The sequence below is a fragment of the Euleptes europaea genome, chromosome 1, assembly GCF_029931775.1.
Source record: "Euleptes europaea isolate rEulEur1 chromosome 1, rEulEur1.hap1, whole genome shotgun sequence".
NCBI classification, from domain to species: domain Eukaryota; kingdom Metazoa; phylum Chordata; class Lepidosauria; order Squamata; family Sphaerodactylidae; genus Euleptes; species Euleptes europaea.
In genome coordinates this window covers 18,314,935-18,335,773 of record NC_079312.1, presented here as the reverse complement: position 1 = coordinate 18,335,773, position 20,839 = coordinate 18,314,935, and the positions used below count along the sequence as shown (strand labels likewise).

At 44.1% G+C, this 20,839-nt stretch overlaps 1 protein-coding gene across 1 annotated transcript in view; it reads right to left on the bottom strand.

Moving 5' to 3' along the window:
• The window catches only part of LOC130472817 (zinc finger protein 436-like), a 248,869-nt gene that overhangs the window by 29,203 nt on the left and 198,827 nt on the right, over positions 1-20,839 (bottom strand). The window lies entirely within an intron of this gene.

Sequence of the window (20,839 nt, the reverse complement as noted above, 5' to 3'; positions counted from 1 at the left end):
GTGCAGTGCTAGGATTGTGTGGCCTGTATTAAGGCTGTAGGACAAGTCACCCCAGTATTGCAATTATACACTTATGGCTGTTTATTGCTTATTGGTATCTTGACTTAGCACTCAAACACTGTTCATTCTGAACTGAGAGAGATTTGCCTTCTTCCATTAACTTTGGTGAGGACTGTGACTCAGTGGCAGAACACCTGCTTTGCTTGCTGGAAAGTCTGGTTAAAAGGCTCTCAAGTGCGGTGAAAGACCCTTCTGTGCCTAAGATCCCAGAGAGCTGCTGTAAGTCAAAGCAGACAGTATTGGCTTGGGTGGGTCACAATTCTGATTCAGTGCAAGGCGACATTATTATGACCTCTTGCCACTAGGTTGGAAGGAGCCATGGCTCAGTGGTAGAGCACGCCTTTTACATGTAGCAGGTTCCTTGCCCAGGTGGCATGGAGGCTGGTTAGCCTGGGACCTGGGAGATCCAAGTTCAAATCCCCACTTGCCATGATATTCCCTGGGTGACCTAACACTCACACTCTTCCCCTCAACTTACCATACAGTGTTATCATGAGGATAACATGGGATGGAATCATGTACGCCATCCCGAGTTCCCTGGAGGAAAGGAGAGATAAAAAGATGCTTAATTAATTAATTAATCCCTGACATCTCCAGTTAACCAGGCTCTCCAGTGTTCGGAAAGATCTTTAATCTGCCACAGACCCTGGAGAGGCAGCCAGTGTCAGTGAAAACAGGCAGCATTGGGTTAGATTTTGTTCATTTATTTTATTATTAACCCTGCCTTTCTTCCTCTTGGCTCCAGGCAAATACGCTCCAATGATGTTGCAATGGTCTGATGGCAACCTGTGTGCGGATAGGAAGGTAAGGATCTCTGGCTGCATTTGCCACTGGTTCCCTCCAGCCATGGATTGCCCTGTATCTCCTGTATCTCCTTTCCTCCCATCCCAGAATCCAGATCTCTGACTCTGAGGAACCTGCAATTCCCCACCTCCACTCCCAGTATCAGACGCTGGGGCTGAAAAATCCACATGTTAACAGGCGGGGGCAGAGCAAGAAAGAAATTGTCTTTTTTTCCACCTACATTTTTCTGTCCCTCTCTAGGAGGGAGAGAACTCTGCCTGCTTAACCCGTTGAGCGGCTCATGAGCAAGCAGAGGCAACCTTAAGGGTTGTGTGATTTAAAAGAGAGAAGTGGTAGGTGGGGGGCAGAGACTACAGATGACAGCTGCCATTTACATCTGTGATGGAGAACTGCTTCATCTTCAAGGTCCTAAGTTCAAATCCTTCAGGGAAATTGAGCCACTAAAGCCAGTGCATATTTCCACTAAAATGTGCATATGTGCATAAAGCACATTGTAGTCGTGCTGATTTCAAGGGGTTTGGCTGATGCACTGGATTGCAGTGTCTAAAGAGACCAGGAAACAGGACAGATGCTCCCTCCCTCTCTTCCCCTCCAGATCCCTCCTCCCCCATCCATGAGCTCCTGTCTCTGATTAGTAGGGCTTGGCAGTCAAGTGATGGGAAGCAGAAAGGAATAAGCAACCAGCAGGAGCACCGAAAACAAACACCCGGAAACTGCAAAAGCAAACCCAGTTCCACACCATCATAAAAAGCAGCTTTAGGAGGCATCGAGGGAGTCCTCCCCCCCCCACCACCAAGGAGGGTGCCAGATCGGTGGAGGAGAGCCACAGGAGCAACAGGAGGGCACAGATGGGGCAGGAAGGCAACTGAGCAGGTGAGCAAATTTGATAGACCCCATGCAGGACGAGGGGGCAGCCATAGAGTCCCTTCTTTGTCATTTGATAACAACAGCATATATGGAGCTGCTTGTGTTGGTTCAGAGCCCTTGCTTCATCTAGTTGAGTGTTATTTCGTTTGACTGTGGGGTTTCAGGCAGAGAAAGGGGTATTTCCTGAGCCAAATCAAATGGAAATGCCAGGGCTTGAACTTGGGGTCTTCAGCACGCAAAACAGGTGTAAAACAGGAAGCTGATTTAGACTGAGCAGATTGTTCATCTGATTAGCCTGGCAGTCATCTGTTCTGCCTGGCAGTGGCTCTCCAGGGTCTCAGACAGGAGACCTCTCCTAGCCTTGCTAGCTGAAATCTTTCAGCTGAAAATGCCAGAGGTGAATCTGGGACTTCTCTTTTGTTTTCATAATTTTAATAAAATAAATGCATTCTGAAAACAAGATAACATGAAAGTAAATTCCAATCTTATATTGTTTCTCCAAAACATGATGAATCTTAGTCATCTTTCCACAAATTTATCTGCATCATCAGAAGTGTTCCTTTGGCCCCAATAATAATAGGTAAGCGATGTCAGGATCTCTTCCTGATACGACACCTACCTTGAGGTTGGTGGTGATAGGAGGTGGGAAAACCCAACAATCCAGTGGCATCCCAAAAAGTAACAAAACGTATTCCAGCATCAGTTTTCAAAGGTCAGGGCTCACTTCATCAGGTTGGCAGGATTCTGTTTCCTTCCAATAAGATGCTACTGTTTTCAAATGTAGCCACTATTTTCAAATTTATCACCAATTGTATACCTCATCCATTGACAATATCTTTTAAATAGCATAACAGAATTACTTTGGAAACAAGAGGAGTATTACTATCTGACATTTTGTGGTGATCTTTTAGCGATAATCCAAAGCTCAGGGAAAGCCCAAGATGTATAAGGTAGGTTTAAAGAAGTAGAAAATAGTTTCCAGTAACCTCTATGGGAGATTTATGTATTCAAGTCAATTTACTTTTGCTTATGTATTTAAAACATTTCTATTTAAAACATTTCCAAGGGAGATTTATGTATTCATGCCAATTTACTTTTGCTTATGTATTTAAAACATTTCTATGCTGCCTTGGTGGCAGAGCATCTGCCTGGCATGCAAAAGGTCCCGGGTTCAATCCCCGGCATCACCAGTTAAAGGGAGAAGGCAAGAAGGTGAAGGGAAAGACCTCTACCTGAGACCCTGGAGAGCCGCTGCCTGTCTGAGTAGACAATACTGACTTTGATGGACCAAGGGTCTGATTCAATGTAAGGCAGCTTCGAGTGTGTTCATGTGTGTGACATGTTCATGGAGGAGAGGGCTATTCATGGCTACTAGTAAAAATGGATACTCGTTTATGATACATACCTACTCTCTCCAGGATCAGAGGAGCATGCTGTGGGACACAGGTGGGATAATGCTACTGCAGTCATCTTGTTTGTGGGCTTCCTAGAGGCACCTGGTTGGCCAGTGGGTGAACAGACTGCTGGACTTGATGGGCCTTGGTCTGATCCAGCATGGCTTTTCTTATGTTCTTATGACCTTGATAAAACAGGGATCTGCTGCGTATTAGGCAGTGTTTATGTATGAGATCATTGCTCCTGGCTGATCTGATGTCATGGAATGTTCTCAAGAATTCCAACTGCTGCAAGGGATGGCACAGTCTTCCAGTAGTGAAATAGCAATAATTAAGTTTCTCAGTCAGAAAGGCCAGTTTCTCTCTCACAGGGCCTAGGACAAGAGGGCCAGTGGCAGAATAGGAGGGCAGAGGCAGAAATGGCTTTGATGACTGGGGATGCTGTGGGGAGAGTCCCTGGAGGTAATGGCAAGACATTAAAGATGGGATAGGAGGGAAAAGGCAAAGTACTAAGGAAAACAGGAACGGGGATGGAAAATTAAGGGCTCAACAGGCCAACAGGAAGGGTGAAGCACTGAGGAAAATAACTCATATAGGGCTTGCTTGGGCTGGATTAGGCATTTGCTCTGGGGCCAGTTTACACCTTCATTTCTTTTCATCCCTCGTTGACTACAGTATCAACCAGTTACCACTGCTCAGAATGTAGACCTAGATTATCCTGTTATCACTCAGTTTCCACAGAAAAACCAGTGGAGGTTATGTCCTTGGATGGTCTAAATATCACCCCACCATGACCACCTCTTCTTCCATCCTTTTCTTTCTCAGGTTTCCTAATGTTATTATGAAGAAGGAAGAGCCATACCCTCAGTGCTCCAAAGGAAATAAAAGCTTCCTAAGAGTCTCCTCAGGTGAGACACGTATTCAGCTTTACTCTGCTCTGGTTAGACCTCAACTAGAGTACTGTGTTCAATTTTGGGCACCACAATTTAAGAAAGATGTAGACAAGCTGGAATGTGTCCAGAGAAGGGCAACAAAGATGGTGAGGGGTCTGGAGACCAAGTCTTATGAGGAAAGGTTGAAGGAGCTGGGTATGTTTAGCCTGAAGAGGAGAAGACTGAGAGGGGATATGAAACCATGTTCAAGTACTTGAAGGGCTGTCATATAGAGGAGGGTGCCGAGTTTTCTGTTGCTCAAGAAGGTCGGACCAGAACCAACGGGTTGAAATTAAATCAAAAGAGTTTCTGTCTAGACATTAGGAAGAATTTTCTAACTGATAGAGTGGTTCCTCAGTGGAACAGGCTTCCTCGGGCGGTGGTAAGCTCTCCTTCCCTGGAGGTTTTTAAGAAGAGGTTAGATGGCCATCTGTCAGCAATGCTGATTCTGTAACCTTAGGCAGATGATGAGAGGAATGGCATCTTGGCCATCTTCTGATCACTAGGGGTGTGGAGGGAGGAGGTAGTTGTGAATTTCCTGCGTTGTGCAGGGGGTTGGACTTGATGGCCCTGGTGGTCCCTTCCAACTCATATGATTCTATGATTCATCAAATAGCATAAAAAGCTGCACATTCAAAATTTGAATCTTGCTTGTCCCTTAAACTCACTACATGTATTCTGTGGCTGAGTGGGCCTCACTGACACGTTGTTTAACTATGGAGGATGCAGACTTTACCCAGCTGATCCAGGCTCCTTCAAAGCAACAATTCCATTTCCCTCAAAGGAAATAAGATTTTTGCACCTATTGAGCAAAGGGAAGATTAAAATGAGCGTTCAACCCAGTCCTCTCTCCTTAGGTCTAAAACTCTCCTTTGGGCGTTTGTTTATATTTTTATTTATTAAAATACTTATATGCCTCATTTCCTGTTGACTTCAGCAGGAAAGTTGCTGAGGTAGGTAGAATAATCTTTTAATTGCCACATTTCTGTTTCACTTTTTTTTTACTGCTGTAGGCATTCTCATGATACCACTTATTTTCCAGGCAGGCCATATGTTTGCTTGTCCTTTTCCAGGCCGTTCCTGATAAACACAAGCCAAATCCCTCTCTTCCCCCTAACCCAATGCTTTCCTATTCCAGAATCATGTCTCCTCTACTTTCTGTTTTTCCCCCCTTCCCAACAAGCAAAGTTCTTTCTTTAAGCACCATGAGACTGCTCCCAATGGAAAATTCAACGACTGGGCGATTTCTAGGAATCCCTTGCTCATAAATCCTGAAGACAACATTCTGTGGGCAGCTGACCCTTGACATATGAAAGTCCATCCTTCATACCCACACAGATGCTAGTTATAAAAACTTGATCTGTGACCAGTTGTCTACCAGTACAGGTGGTTTTTGGTGAGCCTCTGAGCTTTGACAGAGTGCAAATGATCTTCCAAAGCTTTATTTTTTATTTATGGAATAAGGTGTTAACTTTACACAGCTTTAGGCAAACCAACTTCAGAGCCAGCATGGTATAACAGCTAGAGTGTCAGACTAGGCCCATATTTATACCCCCACTCTGCCATGGAAACTTGCTGGGTGACAAAATATTGTCGAAGGCTTTCACGTTCAGAGTTCATTGGTTCTTGTAGGTTATCTGGGCTGTGTGACTGTGGTCTTGGTATTTTCTTTCCTGACGTTTCGCAAGCAGCTGTGGCAGGCATCTTCAGAGGAGTAACACTGAAGGACAGTCCACTGTCCTTCAGTGTTACTCCTCTGAAGATGCCTGCCACAGCTGCTGGCGAAATGTCAGGAAGGAAAATACCAAGACCACAGTCACACAGCCCGAATAACCTACAAGAACCAATTGCTGGGTGACCTTGGGCCAGGCACACACATTGAACACCTGAACATGTGAAGCTGCCTTATACTGAATCAGACCCATGGTCCATCAAAGTCAGTATTGTGTACTCAGACTGGTAGCGGCTCTCCAGGGTCTTGGGCAAAGGTCTTTCACATCACCTACCTGCCTAGTCCCTTTAATTGGAGATGCCAAGGATTAAACCTGGGATATTGTCGAAGGGTTTCACGGTCAGAGTTCATTGGTTCATGTAGGTTATCCGGGCTGTGTGACTGTGGTCTTGGTATTTTCTTTCCTGACGTTTCGCCAGCAGCTGTGGCCGGCATCTTCAGAGGAGTAACACTGAAGGACAGTGTCTCTCAGTGTCAAGTGTGTAGGAAGAGTAATATATAGTCAGAAAGGGGGTTGGGTTTGAGCTGAGTTATTGTCCTGCAAAGTATTAAAGTTAATGTGCTACCGTAATCATTGTCCTGTAAGTATCAAGATAATGTGCTAATGAGGGTGTGGCTGAACATGGTCTGACCCAAACAGGACACAGGGTCTTATTCCAAGACACTGAAATTCTGGACAATTCTACCAACTATTTTGTCAGATTGCACAGAGAAGCCATTGAAATTCATAAACATCAGCACAACTTTAACAGAAGAGAGTTTAAGAATGAATAAGGCTTGGCTTCCTATCCTGAAAACCTCCAGACTAACAAAGACTACAGTCCACAATAGCCATATGGATTAGCTTTGGATTCCACATTTTAACAGATCACTTCAGGATACAATGGTTCCACATTAACATACCACACCTTTATTAGCACATTATCTTGATACTTACAGGACAATGATTAGCACATTACCTTTAATACTTTGCAGGACAATAACTCAGCTCAAACCCAACCCCCTTTCTGACTATATATTACTCTTCCTACACTTGACACTGAGAGACACTGTCCTTCAGTGTTACTCCTCTGAAGATGCTGGCCACAGCTGCTGGCGAAACGTCAGGAAAGAAAATACCAAGACCACTGTCACACAGCCCGGATAACCTACAAGAACCAATGAACTTGGGATCTTCTGCATGCCAAGCAGATGTTCTACCCCTGATCCACAGCCCCTCCCTGGCATTCGGCTTAATATACCTCATAGGGTTGTTGTGATTACAAAATGGAGAAAGGGAGAATGTTGTAGACCATGTTCAGGTTTTATTGGGAAGAAAAGGGTATAAATGATGTAAATACATAAATAGTAGTAGAAGTAGTATTTCTTGTATATTTTTCTCTGTACCGTTCATTTTGGAATATTTTCCAAACAGGATGATGTGGCTAAAAGAATTTCCAAGTCCTTATTTTATTTCTCCTTTTGTGAATGTTAAAATGGGGTGACCATTAAATGGCTGCAGAGATTCCTGCCCCTTTTCCTGGCTCACACTGTTGCATGGCAGCCTTCCTGGCTACTTCTGGTGCTCCATTCGAATACCCTGTGGCTTCTGGTGTTGTTTTCGGAAGAGGTCTGGGTTTCCCAGAGGCCATCATCCCAACACCATCTGTGACTTCTTCCAATCTGTCTCCTGTTTAGGGGTTCTTGATGTGATACCAAAAAAGGAAGAGGATGAAGAGCTTTGGACCTTGGATCCCGGGCTCTCTGCAGGAAGTAAGATCTTTCCACCATCTTGCTCAGGTGAGTTTTGAGTACAGCTATCTTGGGGACCCATTGATAAATTTATTCTCTTGATGTTGCAGATTTCTGTTTATGGTAAGCATGTCACTTCCCATTGTTCTGAGGCCTCCCAATTGAAGAATCCTCAGAATCGTAAAAGGTCGACTAGATTTTTATCTTCAGATCCAGTTCCATTATTCTTCCCATCAAATTTTATCCTCCAGGTAGCTCCAAGAGGCACACGTTCTCCTTTCCTCCAGTTGATCCTCCCAACAGCCATGTGAGGGAGGTTCGGCTAGGCTGAGCAAGAAAGCAGTTGGCTAAGGGTCACCCACTGAGATGAAGGTGGAGTGAAAATTGGAGGGAGGAACATTATTAATTTGAGATATGCTGATGACACTACATTATTGGCAGAAAATAGTGAAGATTTGAAACGACTACTGCTGAAAGTTAAAAGAGAAAGCGCCAAAGCAGGACTACAGCTGAACATCAAGAAAACAAAAGTAATGACTACAGAAGAATTACACAACTTTAAGGTTGACAATGAGGAAATTGAAATTGTTCAAGACTTTCTATTCCTTGGCTTCACCATCAACCAAAAGAGAGACTGCAGCCAAGAAATTAGAAGGAGATTGAGACTGGGAAGGGCAGCCACGAAGGAGCTAGAAAAGATTTTGAAGTGTAAGGATGTGTCACTGGCCACCAAGACTAGATTAATTCATGCCATCGTATTCCCTATTGCTATGTATGGGTGTGAAAGCTGGACAGTGAAGAAAGCTGATAGGAAGAAAATAGATTCCTTTGAAATGTGATGTTGGAAGAGAGTGTTATGGATTCCGTGGACTGCCAAAAAAACAAATCAGTGGATTATAGATCAAATCAAGCCTGAACTGACCCTAGAAGCTAAAATGATTAAACTGAGGCTGTCGTATTTTGGTCACATCATGAGACAACAAGAGTCACTGGAAAAGACAGTCATGCTAGGAAATGTTGAGGGCAGCAGGAAAAGAGGACGACCCAACAAGAAATGGATTGACTCAATAACGGAAGCCACAGCGTTCAATTTGCAAGATCTGAGCAAGGCTGTCAAAGATAGGACATTTTGGAGGACTTTCATTCATAGGGTCGCCATGAGCCAGAAGCGACTTGACGGCACTTAACACACACACAAACACACACTGAGAATCATGGCAGAGCAAGGGCTTAAGTCTGGGTCTTCCCAGTTGTCTGACATTTTGGATCTCTAAATATAGACTTGTCTAGGATTTGCACTAAGGCCTACCTACACCGTAATCAGAGGGAGGTAGTTGTGAATTTCCTGCATTGTGCAGGGGGTTGGACTAGATGACCCTGGTGGTACCTTCCAACTCTATGATTCTATGAACAAGTCTGACAGTGTTGACACTATTTCAAGCAGTCGAGATGACCACCCTGTGATGCATTCATCACTTTTGGACTTCTCACTGAAGTGAACCTACACCTGGACTGAAGTAAGCTGCTTCATACTGTAGGGTGGGGGCTCATATGTTTGAATTCTCTTTCATTAAAAATAAAAGTCATTGCACGGAGAAATCTAATGTGTCAGCACAAACTAGGCTAGAAACCTTCTCTTTACTTTTTGATGTGCAGGGAATATTTTCCCGCAGGTATGTGAACTCCCAGCTTCAGTTTGAAGTATGACAGCCCACAGGAGGCATTATCTCCTCAGTGAGAGACAGGCTTCTCCCTGGCAGATGGACTGTGTGTTCCTTGCATTGTGTGTGTTAAGTGCCGTTAAGTCTCTTCCGACTCATGGCGACCCTATGAATGAAAGTCCTCCAAAATGTCCTTGCATTAGCTCAAGCAAAATACTTTGTGTTCTTTCACCAGTGTTCTTGGGGCATCTTCTACAACTATTAGCAGAGGCTCTGTCACATTCTTTCATCCCTCTCTTCCTCCAGGGAGCTCAGGGAGGTTCTCCTCCTCTTCATCTTCACAACAGCGCTGTGAGGTTGGTTTCTTTCAGAGAATGCCCCGTTAAGGTCACCCAATGGGTTTCATGGATTTGGGGGGAGGGTTTTGAACCTGACTAATCCTAGTCTGACTCTCTAACCACCCCAGCCACATTAGGGATGGCAATTTTTAAACTGGTCACTGTAGCTGTAACTTTGATCTGTAACCAATATCATTTGGTGATGTTGTTTCCCTTCATGCCATGCAAAGCTTCACCTGCCTATTTCTACACATTCAGCCTCTATTAAAGGAACAGGATTTTTTTTTTCCTGGCCAGTTGGCACACTGGATCCCAAAGTTCTCTGTTCTTTCTAAAATATAGGGCAGAGTTGAGCTACAGTCATTGGTGAAGCTTCTATATAATGCACTGCATTAAGGGGAGGGGCTGAGACTCAGTGGTAGAGCATTTGCTTGGCATGCAGAAGGTCCCAGGTTCAATCCCCGGCATCTCCAGTTAAAGGGATCAGGCAAATAGGTGATGTGAAAGACCCCTGCCTGAGATCCTGGAGAGCCGCTGCCGGTCTGAGTGGACAATACCGACTTTGATGGGCCGAGGGTCTGATTAAGTATAAGGCAGCTTTATGTGTTCATGTGTACCAAATTGCTTCCAGTTTAAAGGTACTCCTTTTCTTTCTGAGCAGCACTTCTCAGTCCCAAAGTTACTGCAACATCCTGGCTTGAACAGGGAGATAAAACAGCCTTTCCAGGTCACCCATTACTGGAGGAAAATGAGGTTGCCCCGGACAACTGCACAGGTGAGGCAATCCTATGATGCAGCTGTGGCCCAAACTACAGGAAGTGGTTCTGCAACTCACCTTCCAGATAGCAGCTACAGGGAACTTATTTTACCAAGCACCACAGGGCCTGATTTGCATCAGGACCATGGCATAGGAAGAGAAGGGGCTTCAGATTCCCCGTTTTTTTTTTCTTTTTGTGATAACCTCTGCTGGCTCTATTTCAGAGGTATTTTAATGTTTATAGAAATTCAGGTATTCTATTGAAATAAAAATAAAGATTGCAAAAATGTGAAAAATAGAAATGTGCTCCGAGGGCTTCTGATGACCCTCCCCTGCACCCAGATTCTACGCTTACCCTGAGACGACTGCTTTCTGCATTAATACATCATATCTAATACTTTGTTTTCAAATTTCTGTAATCCAAATCCAAGGGCACAAGCATGGTGTAGTGGTTAAGAGTGATGGTTTGGAGCAGTGGACTCTGATCTGGAGAACAGGGTTTGATTCCCCACTCCTCCACACGAGTGGCGGAGGCTAATCTGGTGAACTGGATTTGTTTCCCCACTCCTACACATGAAGCCAGCTGGGTGTCTTTGGGCTAGTCACACTCTCTCAGTCCCACCTACCTCACAGGGTGTCTGTTGCAGGGAGGGGGAGGGAAGGTGATTGTAAGCAGGTTTAATTGTCCCTTAAGTGGTAGAGAAAGTTTGCATATAAAAACCAACTCCTCTTCTTCTCTTATTAGATGTCTTATCTTATTGATTGCATCAGTTTACATTATATAAGGCCACCTTGAGTCTCAATGACTATAAATGTAGAAAATAAATAAAATAAAATGAATAACATCCTGTGGGATACGTTTCCCCCCATTGTGGAGCAAATGACACCCCTGTGGGCTGTTTGTGATCTTGTACCATGGTCTTGCACTGTGATCTCTATCTGAATTCAGCCCTGCATCTTTTTGCACAATTGCTATCTGGGTAATGGTAATGCGAGTCAGATCAGGAGAACAAGATTAGTGTAGTTTGGGCCTAACGATTAAACAACACAAGGTTAGGATTCCAGGCATGCTCTTTGGACCTAAGAAGCAACCAAAGAGAGGCCCAAACTGAATTGGGGCTGTGACACAGTGACAGGAACTGGAAGTTCAACTCTTCTCTACCAGGCAATTTCCTCAATTGGAAATGCCTCTCCCAGGCTGCTCTACACCTATGTCGAGAAAAAAGACAGGTGCCCTTAGTGTGTCTGTCTTTTTTCCTCATTTGTTGCTTTAAGCAGCCTAGGGGAGGGCAATTTCCAACCAAGGAAATGGTAAAGGGCAGAAGAGTTAACTCCTCTTTCCCCAGCTCTGTGGCTCCAGTTTATTTATAGATAGCCTAACTATTCAACAAACTCGGGGCAGCCAACAGAAGTTACCCCATAATTCAGAAAATTATTTTTAAACTACAAAAATTTACCCCAAAATCAAGCAATTAAAACATTAAAAATGGTAACTCCCCAACTTCTATTCAGTTCCAGATGTTCTCAAAATCCACCCACGAAACCAATCAGAATCTTCTTTTTAAGTCCACTTTAACACACCTTTTGTTCTGTTCACAGAACTCCAGCACTGTATATAGTTTGGCCCTCAAAAGAGCATCCAAGACATTCAAAGTAATTCCTGGCATTGTAACAAAAATAATTAGATCTGTCCTCCTGGAAAATCATGGCTAGATGGCCATCTGTCAGCAATGCTGATTCTATTACCTTAGGCAGTCTTGGCCATCTTCTGGGCACGGAGTAGGGGGTCACTGGGGGTGTGTGGGGGAGGTAGTTGTGAAATTCCTGAATTGTGCAGAGGATCGGACTAGATGACCCTGGTGGTCCCTTCCAACTCTATGATTCTATGATTCTATTCTACAAAATCAGATGGCCACTCCTTTTCCTTCCCTTCTGCTTACCAGGGCTCCCAGATGTGATCATAAAGGTAGAGCAAGAAGAATTGTGCTTCTCAGAACCCCACCAGGAACTGGACGGAAAAGAGTCTATAGCATTTGCTGTCTCAGGTAAGGAATGTGCTTGATATGTGGAGAAATCAACATGGTACAGCCTTCCTAGGACTTTCCCACTTCAAATTCTATGTGGGAGACCTCATGTTTGAATGCTTGTAGAAGGGTAGCATGTAAGCGGAAAAGACTAGGGCCTCAGCAATTATTTGAAAAGGGAATCTCAAGGGCTGAAGCTAGAAGTCAGTCTAAACAAAATAGGAAGGAGTTTGCTGGTGCGGTCCTATAAATGCTTTCCTGAGAGTAATAGACCCGAGTAGGATTCTGAGTAGACCTGTTTAGGATTACTCCCTTTTTGGCCTTAAAGCCTAAGAAGCAAGGCCATAGCTTAGCTTCCTCACTTATTTGGGACTGCCATATTTCCCGGTGGGCCTTGAAAGTAATGTTCAGAAAATGAGTGATTTCCTCCTAACCATAATTCTTGGCCGCCCGAGATATAACGTTGGCAATTTGATGTAACATATATAGGTGATATTTTATTCCAACAGGAAATGGGCTGTCGAGAGAGAATCTTCACCTGCGTGTTTCTGAGGAAGTGGGCCCAAATGGGACATCGCTCAGAAGAGTCAAAGGGCTGATTTCCAAGTGTCATGAGAAAGGAGAAATGTTGGAAGGTCAGGATGAAGTGGAAAGGCAGCCCCGAATCCACCCTGAGATGTTGGTGGAGAAGCTCCCTGTTTGGGGGGAGGATGACATGGCTAGTGATGAAACTGATATACATGAAAGGATTCTCAAGTGCAGAAAGATCCTTGTACTGGATTCAAGCCTCCTAGTACACGTGAGGGAGAAAGTCCACATTTGCACTGACTGTGGGAAAAGCTTTTGTGAAAAATCGAGCCTCATTAGACACAAAAGGACCCACACAGAGGAGAAACCGCATACCTGCACAGAGTGTGGGAAAAGCTTCAGCCTCAAATCGAGCCTCGTTAGGCACCAACGGATCCATGCAGGTGAGAAAGAAGGTAGTGGCCTCGGATTAAGTCAGAACTCCAATCTCAGAGGAAAAAAGGGGACCCATGCGAGGAAGGAACCCTATAGGTGTTATACCTGTGGAAAAACCTTCAGAAATAAAGCACACTTCATTATACATGAAAGGACCCACACGGGAGAGAAACCATTTCGGTGCCAGGACTGTGGGAAGAGCTTCAGAAACTCCTCCCACCTTATCTTGCATAAGAGAACTCACACCGGCGAGAAGCCGTACAAATGCTCCATTTGCGGAAAAAGTTTCAATCAGAGCTCAAATCTTATCAGACATGAGAGGACCCACACAGGCGAGAAACCATATTCATGCTCCGTCTGTGGGAAAAGCTTCAGCTGGGGACCCGAGCTACAGATCCATGAGAGAATCCACACAGGGGAGAAACCATACAAATGCTCAGACTGTGAGAAATCATTCAACAATTACTCCAGTTTTATAAGGCACAAGAGAATCCATACAGGGGAGAAACCCTACCAGTGCTCCAACTGTAATAAGAGCTTCCACCAAAGTTCAGACCTCAGGGCGCATGAAAAAACTCATCATCCAAGTAGGACTTTTTGGGAAGATTTTGGAAATGCCTTGGGTCCCCTTGAGGACAAGGGAACGCACACAGAAGGGAAGCTATACAAATGCTCAGCTTGTGGGAAAAGTTTCAGTCGGCGGTCACACCTCACGAGGCATGAGAGGACACACATGGGAGAGAAGCCGTACAAGTGCTCACACTGCGGGAAAAGCTTCAATCAGACCTCCAACCTCATTCGGCATGAGCGGACACACACAGGAGAAAAGCCATACACTTGTGCCAGCTGCAACAAGAGCTTCAATCGGAAATCCCATCTCATCAGACATCAGAGGATCCACGTAGGAGAGAAGCCATACAATTGCTCTGACTGTGGGAAAACCTTCAATAGGAGGTCAAATCTCATCCGACACGAGGGAAGCCATTTGGAGGAGAAATCTCAACAGTTCCCTCAGTGTGGGAAAAATGTGGGTGGCGGTGATTAATTGCTGTAAATTATTTGCTTATTCCACACCAGAGAGAGAAAGAGTTCTGATTAATGCTCATGATTCCCCACATTCCTGTAAACATCGAGGCTTGTTCTCTTCTTTTATTAAAATAATTGTTTCCTGTTTGTTTTCCCCTCCCAAAGCCCAAATGCTACCTGGCACATTTTTTGCAGTGTTTTAATGTTATATCTATTGCTTTTATTTATTAATATAGCACCATAAACATGCACAATGCTTTACAGGGCCACATACCTGGCCCAAGATTTGGCACACAGGTGACGAGAGAAGAATGCGAGGAGGAAAGGGCTGCTGGTGGGGGGTGGGGATGGGGGCGTTAAACTGGAAGAACATACATTTGGTTGCTAACATACCTAGGCTTGGTTTCAGTTGTGGATGAGATTAAGGCCATGTTCACACATGAAAAGAACCCCTTATTTAGTGCATCTAGTTTCACCCTTGGCCTACTTAGCTTCTGAAATTCCATGCTCTCCTGCATCCTTTGCAAAAGTCCCAGCACCCTTCAGGTTCTAGGTGGCCCACAAGAAATTGGCTATGAGCTCTCCAATAAACTTTTCCCAACCCTGTCTTAATTGATTGCCATTTTTCTCCTTCTGGAGGGTTAAATGCAGTGCACATGGTTCCCCTCCCCCATTTCATCCTCACAGCAACCCTGTGAGGTAGGCTGGGTTGAGAGCAAGAGAGTGACTGGCCCAAGCACACCTGGTCACCTCTACAGCTGAGCTTGGCTTTGCCTTTCAAAACAGATATATAGATGGCCACTACCTCCCAAAACACCTGCATAGTACCCCTTATCTCATTTTGTATTGAAACTTTTTAGGCCCTTCTTCAAACATGCAGGGGAATGAGGTGATAGAACAGACTGCCCCGCTTCAAAACACGGGCAGAGAGTTCATTTGGGAATGCTTGCTTAACCTAAAAATTTCCTTCAAATAGAAAACCAACACAGCAAAGAAGGGCACAACATTTTCTGCTGGGATGCTAATTTTCTTATTGCACAGAGTTGCTTTTTTTTTTTTTTTTTTAATGTGTCAGCGTTGAGAGCTGGAGTCCTCCACCTGCAGTCTGATGTGCGATCCGTTCTACTATTCCGTTCTGACCACTACACCAAGTAGTGGTTAAGAATGGTGGTTTGGAGCGGTGGAGTCTGATCTGGAGAACCGGGTTCGATTCCCCACTCCTCCACATGAGCAGTGGAGGCTAATCTGGTGAACTGGATTTGTTTCCCCACTCCTACACACGAAGCCAGCTGCGTGACCTTGGGCAAGTCATGCTCTCTCAGCCCCACCTACCTCACAGGGTGTCTGTTGTGGGGAGGGGAACGTAAGGTGATTGTAAGCTGGTTTGATTCTTCCTTAAGTGGCAGAGAAAGTCGGCATATAAAAACCAACTCTTCTTATTTTCATTTAAATCCTGCTTTTCTCACCTGGACTCAAGAGGGATTACAAGTATGATAGAACTGTTCAAGCAATAAGCTGGTTACAAAATATGATAATGTTTGAATGATAACCATCTTTGAATCTAACAGCAAAGATTTCCAAGTAAAACTGAGTTATTCGTTCACTCAGCAAGTGGGTTACAAAATATGATACCAACATCTGAGGATAACAGCAAAGATTCCTAGTAAAACAACATAATACAGTGGGGTTGGGACGGCAGAATTGCAAGAAAAAGCACATTATCCCAAACAGAGGTAACCTCCCAAACTGATCCATTACTGTACAGCTCTACACTGTACACGAATGCCCTCCTGAACAATCCTTATTTGCATATTTTGCAAAACAATAAAGTGTGAGGGCCTTCCTAACACTGAGGCAGACCATTCCATAAAATGGGAACCACCAACGAGAATGAGTGTGAAGGGGCAATTGCTGATTTTACCTGTTCGCAGAATGGCACCGGTCTAAGCATCATCTCTGACTTGTGGGCGTGTGATTGCTGTTCCACGTGGAAATAAATTTCCCTGCCAATAGAAAACTTGCACATCAGGAGGAACGATAGAGCGCTGGACCAGGGCCTTCCTATTGCTGGTTTTTCATTTGCAAGGCCTTGCAGAAGCGAAGCAGGGCTGGGTCTGGTGGGGTTAGGTCCTGATGGATTCTGTGACGGAAGCCCACACAGGCTATGCTGCACTAAATAGTTAGGAAACAGGCTGTGCCTCCCACTTGCTGCAGCCAAGAATGGCTCCCCCTCCCCTAAAAAGCCATGTTGCATGATTGCGGATGACGCGAGGACCCTTTTCTTTGTATGTGCTTTACAGGATAGGATCAGAGGCCTGGTTGGCACAAGCAGCAGGTGGGCTGGAATAGCCATGTCTGCATTGCACCACTTCAGAGGGCAGGTGGTGGCAGCTTCCCATGAAGACTGAATGCTCCTCCATCCAGATGATGCTGCAGGCTTGAGGGTCTTTCTAATCAGGAGGGGCCAGGTGCTCGGAAGGTTCCGGGAGCAGTGGCAGTTGGAAAGTGACAGTTGGGGAAAGGGGGGGGGGTTCTTTCAAGACAAAAGGGGATGAGGAGAAAGAAAAGGCAGCACAGTTCTCTTGGCCATGGTGAGAAAAGAAAATTAGGTCCTCCTTGGAGATCTGGAAACGTTTTTTCCCTTGAAGATGACATTATTACTGTTTACAGGGACACCTGAGAACTGTACATGGTTTTTATATGTGGATTACAGTAATTTAACTTTTTACCTGTACATTCAGTTCCTTTCATTATCTTCAACCATGCTCTAAACCAGTTATTAAATCATACTCTAAACCCAGGGAGTTGTGCCTGGCCCCTTCACTTTTTATCGTTTAGAGACAGTTGAAGACATTTTTGTTTAGGACCACATTTGATTAATTTACCGGCAGTCCTAAATTGTAATTAATTTTTTTTTTAATGTATTGGAGATTTTTATGGATACCGTAGACCACCAAAAAGTCAAATAAGTGGGTTCTAGATCAAATCAAGCCTGAACTGTCCCTAGAGGCTAAAATGACTAAACTGAAGTTATCATACTTGGTCACATCATGAGAAGACAAGAGTCACTGGAAAAGACAGTCATGCTAGGAAGAGTCGAGGGCTGCAGGAAAAGAGGAAGACCCAACAAGAGATGGACTGACTCAATAAAAGGAAGCCACGGCCTTCAATTTGCAAGATCTGAGCAAGGCTGTCAAAGACAGGACATTTTGGAGGACTTTCATTCATAGGGTCGCCATGAGTCGAAAGCAACTTTACAGCACTTAACACACACAACATTTAATGTATTTTATCTATATTGTAAGCCGACTTGAGTTCTGCTATGCAGAAAGGCAACTAATAAATGTTTTAAATAAAAATAAAAACTATTTGTACTTTATAAAAATTTTGAGGAATCCCTCCAGAAGAAACTCTACTTCCAGGAGCTCATATTGGTGTATATTGACTATGGGTTGGATGTGCGAGTGGAAAGGAAAATGTACTTCAAAGCAATTCTTGACACTTTATTTTTGAAACAACCACTGTCTGCCTTTAGCACACAGACCTAGGCTATTTAACCACAGGGGGTCCAAAATGATCCTCCTCCCCAACCAGATTCCTAGTGGATACAGCTGTAAGAAATGTGTTGGATACCAACACGCGCATCCCTCTCTAGATCCAAGATGACCTTTTTCCAGCTGAAGGTGGTACAATAAACATTCTGCAAGCTTTTGAGCAGCACAGAACATCACAAGAAGCAGAAACAAAGGCCATTTCCATACAGAGGTTTTCCCTCCACCTTGGCTTCCAAATGGGATCACTTTCATTTTGCAGCCATGGTACAAGGGCGCTGTTCCCTGCTACTCACAACAACTGTGTAAGGAAGGTTAGATTCTGTAATGGTAGCGAAGTCATCCACTGAGCTTCATGGGAGTGCAGGGATTTGAATTCTAAAGACACAGCCCAGGACTCTACCAGCTATATCACACTACCTTTAGCTATTAAACTATACCAGTGCCGATAGTTATTCATTCGGTTTTACTGATGTGGTGGTGATTCTTCTCTAACTCCCCATATTACTCCCATAATTTTTTTTCAATGCCAAAACAATTTTCTTCTCTATTTATCTGCAAGGCTGCCTTTGCTATTACACAATGCTATTAAAATTATTCAGCCAGTAGTTGAAGCATCAAACTACAATCTGGGAGACCCAGGTTCGAATCATGCCATGGAAACCCATTAGGTGACTTTGGGTCAGTCACCCTCTCTTAGCCTAACCTACCTCACAGGGTTGTGAGGATAAAAGGAGGAAGGGAAGACAATGTTGTAAGCCACTTTGGTTTCCACTAGGGAAAAATGCAGCATTAAAAAAAAAAGTAAACTTGAAGGAGCTATGTATATACAGTCTTTATTTCTGTTTGACATCACAACAACCCTGTGAGGTAGGCTACCATTATAACCATTTTTACAAGCAGGAAACAGAGGCTGACTCTACTTTCCAGGACTTGAACTCAGAACTGCAAGGGGCACATGACATGAGAGGACAGGATGACAAAATTACTCAGAAAATAGATACTGAAAAATAAGGTTAGATCTAGAATAGGACTTATGATACAGTGATTAAGAAATAATGGAACAGCCCAACTTCATGCATACTTACTCAGAAGCAAGCTCAGCTGAATTAATTTCCTCATGTGCAGATAAAAAGGCATAGGATTGCAGTTTTGAATGCATTTAAACGAACATTACAAAGATATTTAGCTGTGTCCCAGAATATAAGATTTTAATTTGCTTCCAATAGGAAAGCCTCTTTTCATAGAAAATATTTTGAAAATGACACAAATTAATTAGCAAGCTTTAGAGTTCTCTAAAACTCTTCAGACTGGACGAGAAAGCCAGAAAAAAAAAAGAAGGTGGGGAAGAGAAGAGGGAAAAGATGTGGGAAACAAATTTCAACCACTTTCAAATCTGAATAGCTTTTATATTTTTTTTAAAAAGAGCAAACCTTGCCTAGGGTAAAAACCAGAATTTTTTTCACTTGGCATTGTTCGCCTAATACTTTTCTGCAATCCACTCAAAGATCATGAAAACTGGACGACTAGGGATTTTCCAGCACGCAAACCCATAAAGTGGCTTTGTCCTGCTGTAGATGACAGGGCCAGCTACCTCAGTATTGTCTGGGCTGACTGGTAGCAGCTCCCCAGGGTCTCAGACAGGTCAAGGACTTTCCCATCACCTAAGATCCTTTTAGCTGCAGATGCCAGGGGTAAAACCTGGGCCCTTTGGCATCCAAAGTAGGTGCTCAGCCACAGACCCACCCACCCCCTTTTTATTGCTTGACATCCAGCCCAATTAAAAGATCTGTGGATCCCTAACGTTTCCTCAGGGCAGGCCTCAGCCTCCGTGCTCTGTTTATTGGCCCTCTGAGGCACCTGGTTGACCACGATGTGAACCAGGATGTTGGACTAGATGATCCAGCAGGGCTCTTCGATTCTTATACACTAATCTACGACATCTGAGGTGGTTCTAATTGTTTTAAATGATTGTCATGTTTGGACCTGCAGTTTTCCAGAGCCAATTATATTTATAAGTTGATGGACACAGCTAATGGGAACTACTCCTAACAGAGGTAAAACTAAAAATATTTAAATAGGGCATGTATCTACTTTTTTTCCTTAATTTGCACAAAATGACACAGACTGTTTTGAGACTCCTTTTGAGGCTGTGATCTCCATGAAGGCTCTTATGCAGGGGACGTTTCTGTTACTTGTCTTTTCACCACATTGCTATTCAGAAACACTTGGTGCTCATTAGAATGCATACAATCATTTTAAGGTCTCTCTCTTGAGCCATATCTCTCTTGCATATGCCAAGACTGAATCCTTCATCCACAAGGTACGCAACTTCTGAACCAACAGACTGACCAGGGAACAGCAACCATGTATGCTGGGGGTCCATCCTCAGCTCAGTAAATCTCAGGGGACAAGTGTTCAGTTTCGTGGGTCATAGATAAAATCTGGGCCTATATCAGAAGTTGGATGAGGTGGTAGAATCCTGAGGTGACATAGAATGGACTGTCCCATTCCAGAGTTATCATTTTTGAATACTTTCCCACGTAGAAAAGTCCCAAAGAATAGCAAGCTACGGCAGTAGCAATTCTAGCTCGGTGGGGAAAGAACCTCTGCTTTGCATGCAGACAGTTCCCAGATTCAAGCCCAGGCATTTCCAGTTACTGTGATCAGGCAAAGGTCTTTCTCTGCTTGAGTCCCTGAAGAGTCACCACTAATCAACAGAAGAAGATACAGAGGTAGATGAACCAGTCGTCTGATGTGGTATTAAGGCACCTGTATATATTCATGTCAGTAGGTCCATAGGTCAGTGGTAGAACACCTGTTTTGCACGCAGGCGGTCCCTGGTTCAATATCCAGTTTAAAGTGTTGTCTACAGACTTCTCCCACCTGAGACAATGGAGAAGCACAGCTACTCAGAATAGACAATACAGGATGGGATGGACCAACAGGCTGACTTGGTAAAAGGCCAACTTACAGCTCAGCCCTTTGCCTGCTGGGCT